At 35.3% G+C, this 12,024-nt stretch overlaps 1 protein-coding gene across 2 annotated transcripts in view; it reads left to right on the top strand.

Moving 5' to 3' along the window:
- The first annotated feature begins 7,151 nt into the window (after positions 1–7,151).
- LOC100891245 overlaps positions 7,152–12,024 on the top strand; it is a 45,925-nt gene continuing 41,052 nt past the window's right edge. For both annotated transcript variants that reach the window (XM_030997746.1, XM_030997745.1), the window contains exon 1: positions 7,152–7,482. The gene's annotated coding sequence lies outside the window, so the exon portion shown is untranslated. The remainder of the gene's footprint in view (positions 7,483–12,024) is intronic.

Here is a 12,024-nt window from a genome sequence, read left to right as displayed (position 1 = left end):
ACTCCCCTATTGTTTACCGGAAGTCCCCGGAAGGATTAACTAATTAACCGGAAGGATTAACTAATTAACCGGAAATGCCAATTAACACTTCCTATATAGGGGTACCTATCTTCTTCCGTACAGCGAAACACTTGAAGGATCATGTGAGTCACTATGACTCGATACAAATGAGTCTTATTTATCTAAGAGACTCATTTGTATCGAGTCATAGTGACTCACATGATCCTTCAAGTGTTTCGCTGTACGGACAAACCAGTGACTCATCAATTTGAGTAAGGGTGACTCACTTTTTGTTGTGGGTGCATCATGACATAGACCCCCCCTACTCCCTAGGCCTATCACACACATACCATACCATGCCAGAGTCACTGTCCACATTTGCAATGGAAAATATATCCTAAAATATCACATTTTAGCGATGTAATCGGTGGTCCCGCTACCCGAATCTGAAAAATCTACTTTGTACGCACTAAATTAAGCCTTAACTTGAGATTTATTTGTCACCCATACTGTCACGAAACAATCTTGAATTAATTCGTTTTACATCAAATAACAAGGATCTAGGAGTTTCGTTGTATAAAACAATGATGCAAGATCATGCATGTTTTCATTCGACACGGCTTCGTGCGATACAGTAGAATCTATACACTATGAACATGACTGACAATGAGAGCGGACAAAATATACAGTTCCTCAGGTAGACAAAGGAACATCCCTTCACAGCTATTATGTAAAAAGGTGAATATGCATGTGACACCTGTTCTACACATTTTTACATAATAAGGGATGTTCCTTTGTCTACCTGAGGAACTGTATATTTTGTCCGCTCTCATTGTCAGTCATGTTCATAGTGATAGTTAAGTTACACACAGCCTCATCAACTCGAGTGCGGATATCGTAAAATGAACGCATGCATCATTTGTATAATAATCAGAAGATTCAGCCCACGAATCCAGTCATAAAAATCATCGTTTAAAACCATATGAATAATTATGCGTACCAATTTTTCACTAGCTGCAGTCAAAACTCTTCTGAATCCAAGATATAAGATGGCGAAGTCGCGTCGTCGATCGGGAATTCAAATATGGCTCGAGAATGCGCATTTTGGATGACGTCACGAAAGCATGCGCGCGCATGCATACAGCCTCACTTTCAAGTTGACTCACTTTTTTCTTCTAAAATGCTCTTATGTCGATCTTGACTCATTTTTTACGACCATGTGAGTCAGTCGAAGCATTTTGCAAATGCGTCAGCTCATGATTGACACACTGGTGAAATATAAATGAGTCAATAGAGACTCATTGGTTGTTACTAATGAGTCAATTTACACCTGACTCACGAAAATTATGCTTAAGTGTGTCAAATGACTCACTTTTTGTTGTGGGTGTACCATACAAATGATGTGTTGTATTTACCATTTTCCGAGTGTAATTAATGATTAGGAAGTGTACAATTCTATTAAAAAATGGGTGTTATAATATCCTGGGGATTCTTTCACAACCAAAGGAAACCAACAGACTTGACAGATTTATACACTAAAATGACATTTGCTTTACCCCCCTATTTTTGTTATGATTAGTGATATGTCATTTACAAACCATCACAAGTTATCAGTCATGATAATAAATTCCATGCATTTACCTGCGCCTGGGTTACGAGTGGCAAATCAGATTAATAATAATAATAATAATAATATTGGATTTTTATATAGCGCACGTATCGACCTTGCAAGGTCCTCAAGGCGCTCCAACATTACCCGGCTATGCTAGGCTGCCGATTTCGACGCTAACAGCATTTTAAGGAATTCCTTCCTATGGTCTAGTTGGAAGCAGGGGCTGTAATTTATTTTTATAACCGGGGGGGGGGGGGGAGACAACTAAATGCGAGGGGAAATCTGTATTATGTTGGTGTCATGGTTATACCAACGCAATGCTTATTTTCTATAATCATATTTAATTGTATACTTTGCAGGATATCAAGCGACGGAGCGTAGCGACCGAGCGAGAGTTTTTTGGGGGCATTTTTATTAGTCTAAACGCTGCGCTCTTGGACCCGCAAGAGCCTAAAAGTGTCTTGCAGTCTTTAGACAGTATGTGCTGTAAAAAAATATTTTTAGAAAAAAGGTTCAAAAGAAAAGATCAAGGAGAGAGAGAGGTTGAATAAGGAGTAAAGGAAAGGTTGAAAACAGAGAGAAACTGAAAGATACAAGAACCGGACAGGGAAGAGAAAAGAGAAAACGATGATAAAGAGAATATAAAGAGAAGATTGTGAGAAATGTGGACAGATAATAGAGAGAGGGGAGAAGGCAAGAGAAAGCGGTGGAAGGGTTATAGATAAGAACGAGAGAGAAGAAAAGAGAGGGGGAGATCGAGTGGAACACAGAGGATGGGTAGTAAGTGATAACAAGAGAATGTGCATAAACACAGAGAGAGAGAGAGAGAGAGGGGGGAAAATGAGAAGGAATTTTTTTTTAAGTTTCTCAATTTCCAATTTAGCTCATACTCATGCAAATGTCATTTATCATACAAGAAACAGATTTTGAATAGTCAATTTTCGGTGAAAAGGCTATACGAATGAATATTGCACATAAAAATTATCGCGTTGCAAAATCGAGGAAGTGTAAAAAGATTATTATTAATGCAAATTGGATTTCTCTTTCGTTTTACTTTTAAATTGTACTTCATTTTGAGCATCATTTCATGGTAATGCTGAAATTACCCATTTTGGAACGTTAGTCAGTAGTGGACCCGCGCCCCTCCCTTTGGCAGCCCCCAAAATAGGAAAAGGGAAGAAAAGGGAGAAAAAAGAAAAAAGAATGTAAATGAGACCTCTTCAATTTTGTAAATTAGGGGAACTATACATTTTGGAGTAGTTAAATTTGAGCCACATTCCGGCATAGCTTATTATGTATGGAGGACGAGATGGTGAGACCTGAATCATTATGTTAAACCTTTAAATAAGAACATTGTAACTTGGTTCATATTTATTGTAGCCTCTCCATTGTTACATCGTATGTAAAACTTATGCTTAGCTCATAGTGGCATATCCCACACTTTCCCTACCTTTTTAGTTTTTTTTACAATTTTTCATTAAAATAGAGGTCTTAAACGGAGAGTTGTCAGTTTTATCTAAATTTAATATATTTTGCTGCACAATAACACAGATTTTTAATAACATCTACTGTGTTTGGTACACACAAAATGATCTGAAGTAATTTAAACAAATTGTAAGCATGGATTACATGATATGTAAGGTTTATAATACTTTTTAAAGTATAATTTATGTATTTTTATGTAATATTTCTATGGATTATGGCTGAATAAGATTTACGTTCCTAATTTTCACAGACTGTAAACGGGGTAGATTTAACAAAATGTTTAGTGTCCAAGCTAACCTAAATATCATGATTTACTCCAAATTTACCCCAAATATCATAACAATTATAGTCCTAATGCAATAAGCATTTTATCTGAAAACTACCTTAATTCAACAAATTTCACAAGCGTCAAGATAGTAACAGCCATGCAGCACCAAATACCGTTTATAGCTTTGTTCAACTGGTACCAGTTGAAACCAGTATATTCAACTGGTTTTTTTAATATGGAAGTTGAACAACAGCCAACTGGCACCAGTTGAAAAACCAGTTGATATTACCAGTTGAAAGGCAGTAGATTGATTACCAGTTGATTTATCAGTCGAAAAACAGTAAATGATTACCAGTTGCTTTACCGGTTGAAAACCATTAGGTGATTACCAGTTGCTTTAGCAGTTAAAAACCAGTTGATTTACGAGTTGAAAAACCAGTTCAATCTGCCTTATGTATATTCATGATTAATTTGCATGTTTCGCATAAAATATAATCATCATGATCTGCCAAGCAGATGTGACGATGCACATCTATTTTGTGATTCATATTTTCTTAGTCAATTATTGACATATACTATTTATGTGTGATCATGTTGTTATATTGATATATCCAATAAATAACCAGGAAACAACTTGTATAATTTTGTATATATCCATGTTCGAGCTCCAAACGTTTTACTTGAGACGAAACTAAACTGTGATCCACTTCAAATGATATTTTTGATGGGGGTATTAAATTCCATGAGAGTCTCTATATGGTCTAGTTGGTAGCAGAGGCGGCAATTTATTTTCATGACCGGGGGGGGGGGGCAGAAAACGAAATGCGAGGGAAAATCTTTGTAACGTTGGTGTCGTGTTTATAAGAGCGGAATACAGATTTTTTACAATTACATTAATACTTGTATATTTGAAAGATATCAAGCAAGTGAGCGTAGCGATCGAGCGAAAAGTTTTTGCATGTTTATTAGTCTAAACGCTGCGCTCTTGGACCCGCAAGAGCCTAAATGTCCGATTGCAGTCTTTAGACAGTATTGGCTGTAAGAAAATATTAATAGAAAGAAAGATTGAAAGAAAAATCACAGAGAGGGGATATGGAGTGAAGCAAAACGGTGAAAATAGAAGCGGGCCCTCAAGTTCCTAAAAGTGATTTGCAGTTTTTAGTCAGTATTTGCTATTTTTTTTTTGTAGCACTTTTTCAAATTTGTCGGGGGGGGGGGACGTGTCCCCTCCCCTCGCCGCCCCTGGTTGATGGACAGATGCCAATGTTGGTCATAGATTCAGGCGTGTACGCAGGGGGGGGGGGAGGGTGCGGGGTTGACCCCCCCCCCCCCTTGGTATTTTTTATGTGTGTATTTTTGGGGAAAACCTCCCATTTTAATTATTTTAAAAAAAAATTACAAAATAGCTGACCTAAAAACGTTAGCCTCACCTCCCCCAACGAGGAAAAATGTCAAATTTTAAAATTTCGAGACCAACCCCCCCCCCCCCCCCACCCCCCTTGAAAAATTCCAGCGTACGCTACTGCATAGATTATTAGGTGATAACAAATCTCTACTAGATAATCAACCGGTATTCAACTGGTTTTCAAATGGTTTATCAACTGGTAAATCTACTGGTTTTCAACTGGGAAATCGACTGGTATTCAGCTTGTTTTGAACTGGTAAATCAAATGGAACTAGACTTTAATTCGTCACTTTGACGAATTAGGTGATACGTATGCTAATGGTTTACATAATAAAGAATGCAATACACGATATCATATTATTTCATGAAATGCTTCATCCATTAAGATCTATCCATATGTCAAGTTTAAATTGTGTCCCCTTGATCATTATGGATGTAGGGAAGATAGATTGAAAAAATATGACCATTGACCCTGCGCAGTAACCAGTTACACCTTTGACTCTAATTTACATCATGAAGATAACATTTTGACGATTTTATCTTATTCAAAGAAATGAAAATGTAATTGATAAATGATTATCATCATTATGATAATGATGATCATGATGATCATGATGAAGATCATAATCATGAGCGGGATCCTGACATCTTATTGACAAAATGAGGGGTGATTTAGATAGCACATAGTCTTAGCTACAGCATACTCAAAAATCAACAAAATCCAAGCAGAAATAACGGCGATATTGCTCGCAAAAGACAGGAATGTAGAATCCAGATTTGAGAAAAAATTATCTCCCACAGGGATTACACGCAAAAAGTAATGGATTAAGTGAAAATAGGGAAACAATAAAGTAAATAGGGTTGTTTATGACATTATTTGCGATTCTACGTGTTCGAATAATTAAAGGAGATGGTACAGTGAAAGGTCAACAAGAAAAAAAAAGTTCAGAATTTTTTTTGGGGAGACACCCGGACTCGAACCCGGGATCTCAAGGTCGGAAGTCAAGTGCGTTACCGATATACCAAAACATTTCCCATAGCGATTACACGTAAACGAAAATGGAATTCTAAAATCCCACTTTGCAAGTAAAATATGAGCATGATCCCGGCATATGATCGAAAAACGAAGTACACATTGGAGATAGCTCATTGTCTCAGCTACAACATACTCAAAGTTCAGCGTAAACAAAGCTAAAACGACGGAGATATTGCTCGCAAAAGACAGGATGTAGAATCCAGTTTTGAGAAAAAGTCATGTCCCATAGAGAATACACGCAAAATGTAAAAAATTGACATGCCTCCTTTAATCGCAAAAATACGCCATGATGCTTTCGTCAAAATGAAAATTCGTGTTTACTGCATCTGTAGGGAATTGTCTCAGCTAAAACATATCAAAATTTGGATGAAAATTGATCAATATTTAGAGAGATACAATCAATTTTCAAGAAATCTGCTGACGTCATAATATGCAAATTGAAATTTTGAGTTGGGAGGCCATTATGATGATGTCATGAGTTAATTGAGGGTCAAATAAGACATGAAATCATATCTCCAATTCATACTCTATCAAAATATGAAAACAAAATTGGGTTCATCTTCCATCCTAAAGCGCTACAATGGATTTTGTATAGGCATGTTTTTGCCCATGTATGCTATGTATTACAAGAGCTCGCACGCACGGAAATTATCTTAAACGGACGCTCCTTCCGTTATTAATGGTCAGAAAAAGGTGAACAAGGTATCAAAATGCTTGAAAAAATGTGCCAAATATGATGACATAGAAAATTTGGCGATTTTATGTTGCAAAATGCCATTACGCGCGAAAACGCGCGCGCATGTGCGTGTGCGCGTTTTTTTGCGAAATGCTTAAAATGGCATGAAACGTATGTAAAAAAATTTGAGACGATTTTGAGCATTTTGAAATTTTGCGCGCGAGCTGACGCGCGGACGTACGCATGCGCGCGCGTTTTTTGACCTGAAATTGACCGGACGGATATTGACCTTAATCATGATAAATATGAATAAGAAATGCCTTCCCGTTATGAAGATATGATCATAAGTTGAAAGTACCAAAAAAAAAAAAAAATGGCGCCTGGATGATGTCATGAAAATTTGATGACCTTGAAAATGTTACTGTCACGTCTCATGACAATGACCTATGACTGTGCCAAAATTGAACGAAATTGATTGAACTGATCTTGAGTTATCCTGTTAACAAAAAAGTCCGGAGAAATAAAAATAAATAATAAAGAAAGAAAATTCTGACGAAAACAATAGGGGATCTGTTTTCAACAGACCACCTAATAAATAAATAATAAAAATCTTGACGAAATCAAAAGGTCTACGTACGTATCACCTAAATATTAACTGGTCTTAGATGTCACCTGGTTTCAACTGGTAAATCTTACTGGAAATATTAAACTCTTTTGTTTTACGTGGGCGTACGATCCGGAACTCGTTCCCTGGAAATTGAAGTGTCACTCATAGCGCTAGTATAAAGCGCAGGGCCGCAACTTTGAAAGTTGCATATCAATCAGCACTTGTAAATTACCACTACATGCACATAAATCAATGTGGCGTGGCCTGGATACCTGTTTTTGTACATTATTCATATACAGGTAGATACTCATTGGGTGAAATATACCGCGACGTGACAAGTGTTCTAATCTGACTGTCATCGGCGGGAACTTCGGAAAGTACAGTGAATTCAAGGTACGTAGATCTATACTAGTGTCAAAATCATATCAACCATTTGTAGTCATATGACATTTGTCTTAAACTTAATTAGTAGAGGTTCATGATATTTGAATATTGATTGAATTTGTATGATTTAAGTAAAGATTAGATCGAACATATTAATCGAAATTCTCTGTTTGGATATATCGATCACCATCAAATTAAAAATGGTAAAATAGTCAATATACCACTCCACTTTCTCCGTTGAAGATCTCTCCGAATTAGCCTAAATTAAAGGGAAAGCCTTTAACCTGATATAAATTTGAATAAAAGCAGAAAAGAAGAGAGAAACAACTCAGTTATTTAGCTATATCCGAATAAAAATAGGATAGTTATTAACTTGATTTCAGTTAAACACATGTTGGATTGCACTATGATGTATCTTGCGAGCTGTCCTCTGTACAATGTCAAAGATATGTCAATGCTCACTTCTGTTATATCATTATGTTTATTATTGTTTGTCATTGTTTATATTATGTGAAAAGAAATGAAAAATAAATTCGCTCTGTATAGAGCTATTAGTACTACTACTACTACAGAACATTTCATAAGCTTTCTTAGTTATAATTGATGATGGAATAGTTTTGTTTCACATACAGGGGCCGAATAAAAAACAAATTTGCAATAACTATATATTATAAACACACCATTTCTCATCATGAGGGGAGTTGACTCCTTTGCTATGTTATGACTATGAAGAAGAAAACATATATATGTACACATATATATATATATATATGCCTCTGGATGCAATTCCTATTGTCCATTTTTTTCTTTCTAAATTCTATCATTTATTAATATATATAATCTGTGTTTAAGTGTAGTGTCACGATTTGCATGTGTAGTTTGTGAAAGGCAAAAATCTAATATAAATAGTCTCACATGTCATGTTTGTGAAGATAACTTAGTTTCCTTTCGGGCTCTGGAAGATGATTTTGGTCTAAATATATTTGACCATACAACATCAGATTATAATAAGAAAATTCATGATTCAAATTCCAAAGAGAAAATGTTAACCGTTGCTCATTTAATTGTAGAAGTTTAAAGAAGAATATTGACAGTCTTGAATATGTTTTATCAGAAATGAAATGTCCATTTTCTATAATAGCTGTATCTGAAACTTGGTTAAAAACTGATGAATGTGTATACATAAATGTTTATCAGTTTGTTGGAAAAGGGAGTGCCGAGAAACGTGGTGGAGGAGTAGGCTTTTAGATAGGGACTCGAAATTTAGGAGACGTTTAGACCTTGATATTTTTAATGACTTCATTGAAGTTCTTTTTATTGAAATATATTGTAAATATTCAATAAAATTCTTGCCATCTTGTATAGACCACCTGCTCAATCAGATTCTTTTTTTCTAAATGCATTATAATTACCACTGCATCAAGTAATACAAGAGGAGAAAGAATGTATTTTAATTGGCGATTATATTTAGACTTATCAAAAATACTATGTCCCTTTTGCAGCCAACATCAAATTCTGTAGAACTTTGCAGGAATTATAAATATGTCATTTATGTCCTATCTGTGAAATTTAAACGTTAGCAGTGTCCTAATATTCAAATTATGCAAGGAAATCTATTTTCTTGCTACAAATGCTAGACTTCACTGTTAGACACTATTGAGTGACTGACTGGCTTTTTTTTTCTTCTTTGGTAATAACATACATAAAATGAGCTGTAAAGGGTACATGAGCATTTGTCTAGATCAATAACCCACTACTTGTAATGGCCAAACTTAAACTGATTGAATATTTGCGCAGCATAAAACGTACAACTATTCGGTACAATGGTCTGAAAATCAGAATATTACTTAGTGGCTGTATAGTTCTTAAGTCGATTCGACAACTAATAGTCGTTATTTTCAAACTTAAAGACATTTTTAAGCCCTCTTTTTTAAGGGAAGTTCTGAATTAGTATTGTCTTTCAAATTCCGTTGGAATTTAACCTTTTCATTTTTTATTTGGCCTGCAAATGGGACATAGTACCTTTAAAGGTTACTTCGTGCAATATTGTAAATAGTTTTATTGATATTTTAAAGTCCTATTCTTTTGTGATTCTTAAACCTACAAGAATAACTACACAATCTGTTACCCTCATAGAAAATATATTTTTAAACAGGCCTGAAAATAATATAAATGCTGGGATACTCCTCGCTGATGTGAGTGAACATCTCTCTATGTTTTGTCAATTGCAATTTCTCTTTAATGATGATGATCCTGGTGCAATATTTAAGCGTGCGATATATGACTCAAATATTTCTGTGTTCTGTGAAAGGCTACTTATGACAAACGGGGGTGAGATTTTAAAATTTGATTATGTTAACTATGTTTTTGATGTTTTTGTGAAATATTTTCTTGAAACTTACAACAAATGCTTTCCATTTCAAAAAAATGAAAATAAAACAAAGACAACAAAAGCCTTGGTTTGATGCTGAACTTTAAAGAAAATGTGCAAAAAGAAAATGTTTTATTTAGGAAATACATCAAAAATCCACCTTTTTTATCAGAAAAATGTATACTCGTGTTATTGAAATGAAGTAAACAGTGAGATACGAAAACGTAAACGAGAATATTGTTTTTCTAGATTTAAATGTGTAAAAAGTAATATTAGGGCAACTTGGAAAACCATAAATGATATTTTAATGAAAGTTCGGGAAAAAATGCATTGTGATTTTATTGAACAAAATGGTAGACAGATACAAGATAAACAGACATTGTCAAAGCATTTTTTTAATATTTTTTTTTAGCACTATCGGTAGGGACACTGTAAATAGTATACCTGATGCTTCCGTTGATTTCTTGCATATTTTGTTTAACCTAAAAGGGACTTTTCAAAGTGTGATCCACTTAAAATGATCTTTTTGATGGGGTATTATTTGCAATCGAGAGTCTCTATAATATGCTCTAGTTGTTGGAAGGGCGGCAATTTGTTTTCATGACAAGGGGGGGGGGGGGGAGAGACAACGAATAGCGAGGGGAAATCTGTATAACGTTGGTAGCATGGCTATAACAACGGGATAAAGATTGTTTTACAATTATATTTACTTGTATACTTTCAAGGATAATATGCGAGGGAGCGTAGCGACCGAGCGAGAAGATTGTTGCATTTTGATTAGTCTAAACGCTGCACTCCAGGGCCTGCAAGAGCCTTAAGCAGGGCTCCCACTTAGCCGAGTTGGAGCCTCGAGTTGTGGCGAGCTGGCACGATCTTATGGCAAGCCGTTTTATCATTTACACATATTTCTTGATATCAAGAAATCAATTCTTGATATAAAAAAATAATTTTACGTTGTAAAGCAATTGTAATTCTTGATATCAAGAATTCGATTTCGAGATATCAAATATTCGATTTCGTGATATCAAGAATTCAATTTCGTAATATCAAGAAATATGTTTTAATGATAAAACTGCTTGCCATAAGATCGTGCCAGCTCGCCACAACTCGTGGCTCCAACTGGGCTAAGTGGGAGCCCTGCTTAAAAGTGTGTTGCAGTCTTTAGTCAGTCTTTGCTGCGGGACTTAATAGAAAGAAAGGTTGAAAAGAAAAACATCAGGGAGAGAGAGGGGCTTAAGGAGTGGAGGGGAAAAAGGTGAAAACAGAGAGAAAAAGAAAGATACAATAAGCGGACAGGAAAGGGAAAAGAGAAAACGATGATAAGGAGAATATAAAGAGAATTTTATTGTGAGAAATGTGGAAAGATAATAGAGACAAGGGAGAAGGCAAGAGAAAGAGGTGGAAGGGTTAAAGATGAGAACTAGAAAGAAGAAAAGAGAGGGGGAAATCGAGCGGAACACAGAGGACGGGCAGTAAGTGATAGCAAGAAAGAGTGTGTATGAAAACAGAGAGAGAGAGAGAGAGAGATCCAATTCAATCCAAATCAATTCAATTCAAGGTTTATCAAAAACATGTGTCGCGGCAGCCCAATGGCTGAATTGGTCATATGTACAATAAAAAATCACTGCATATTTCAAATATAAAATGCAGTTACGATTGATTTGTCAAGATTGAAATATATATAGTGAATATGATAAGATTGCTTGGGCAGCAAAAATAAGAAAACATAATATAACATGAAGTCAGAAAAACGGAGAGGAGAAACATGAAGAAAAGAAGTAAAAGAGGAGGTTGTAAAAGTGCATGTACACCAACAAATATAAATTGCATACATGTATTTTTAAAGAGTCATTAAGACAATATACGAATATAAAAAACAGAAAAGAACATATTTTTTTCATAACATTGTTGCCGTCTGATATTGCAAGTATTTGTATTATTGCTTAGAAAAATTATTATTAGCAAAAAACAATTATGGCATTCTAACATTCCTTTTCCTTCAGATATAAAAATGCTATTGAAGGGAAAGGGAACGGAATTGTGTTATTCTGGTTTGTCATTATTTTTAATATTTAGAGCGCGGCTAATGGGTCTTTACTACAAAAGTAATCACTCACTTTCCAGCCATGTATGGAAACGAGGAAGTAATTTGACTTCATTTTTCCAAACAAGCTTGCCAA

The sequence above is a fragment of the Strongylocentrotus purpuratus genome, unplaced genomic scaffold, assembly GCF_000002235.5.
Source record: "Strongylocentrotus purpuratus isolate Spur 01 unplaced genomic scaffold, Spur_5.0 spur5_scaffold_4, whole genome shotgun sequence".
In the NCBI taxonomy this organism is placed as follows: domain Eukaryota; kingdom Metazoa; phylum Echinodermata; class Echinoidea; order Camarodonta; family Strongylocentrotidae; genus Strongylocentrotus; species Strongylocentrotus purpuratus.
This window is presented reverse-complemented; position numbering and strand designations above follow the sequence as displayed.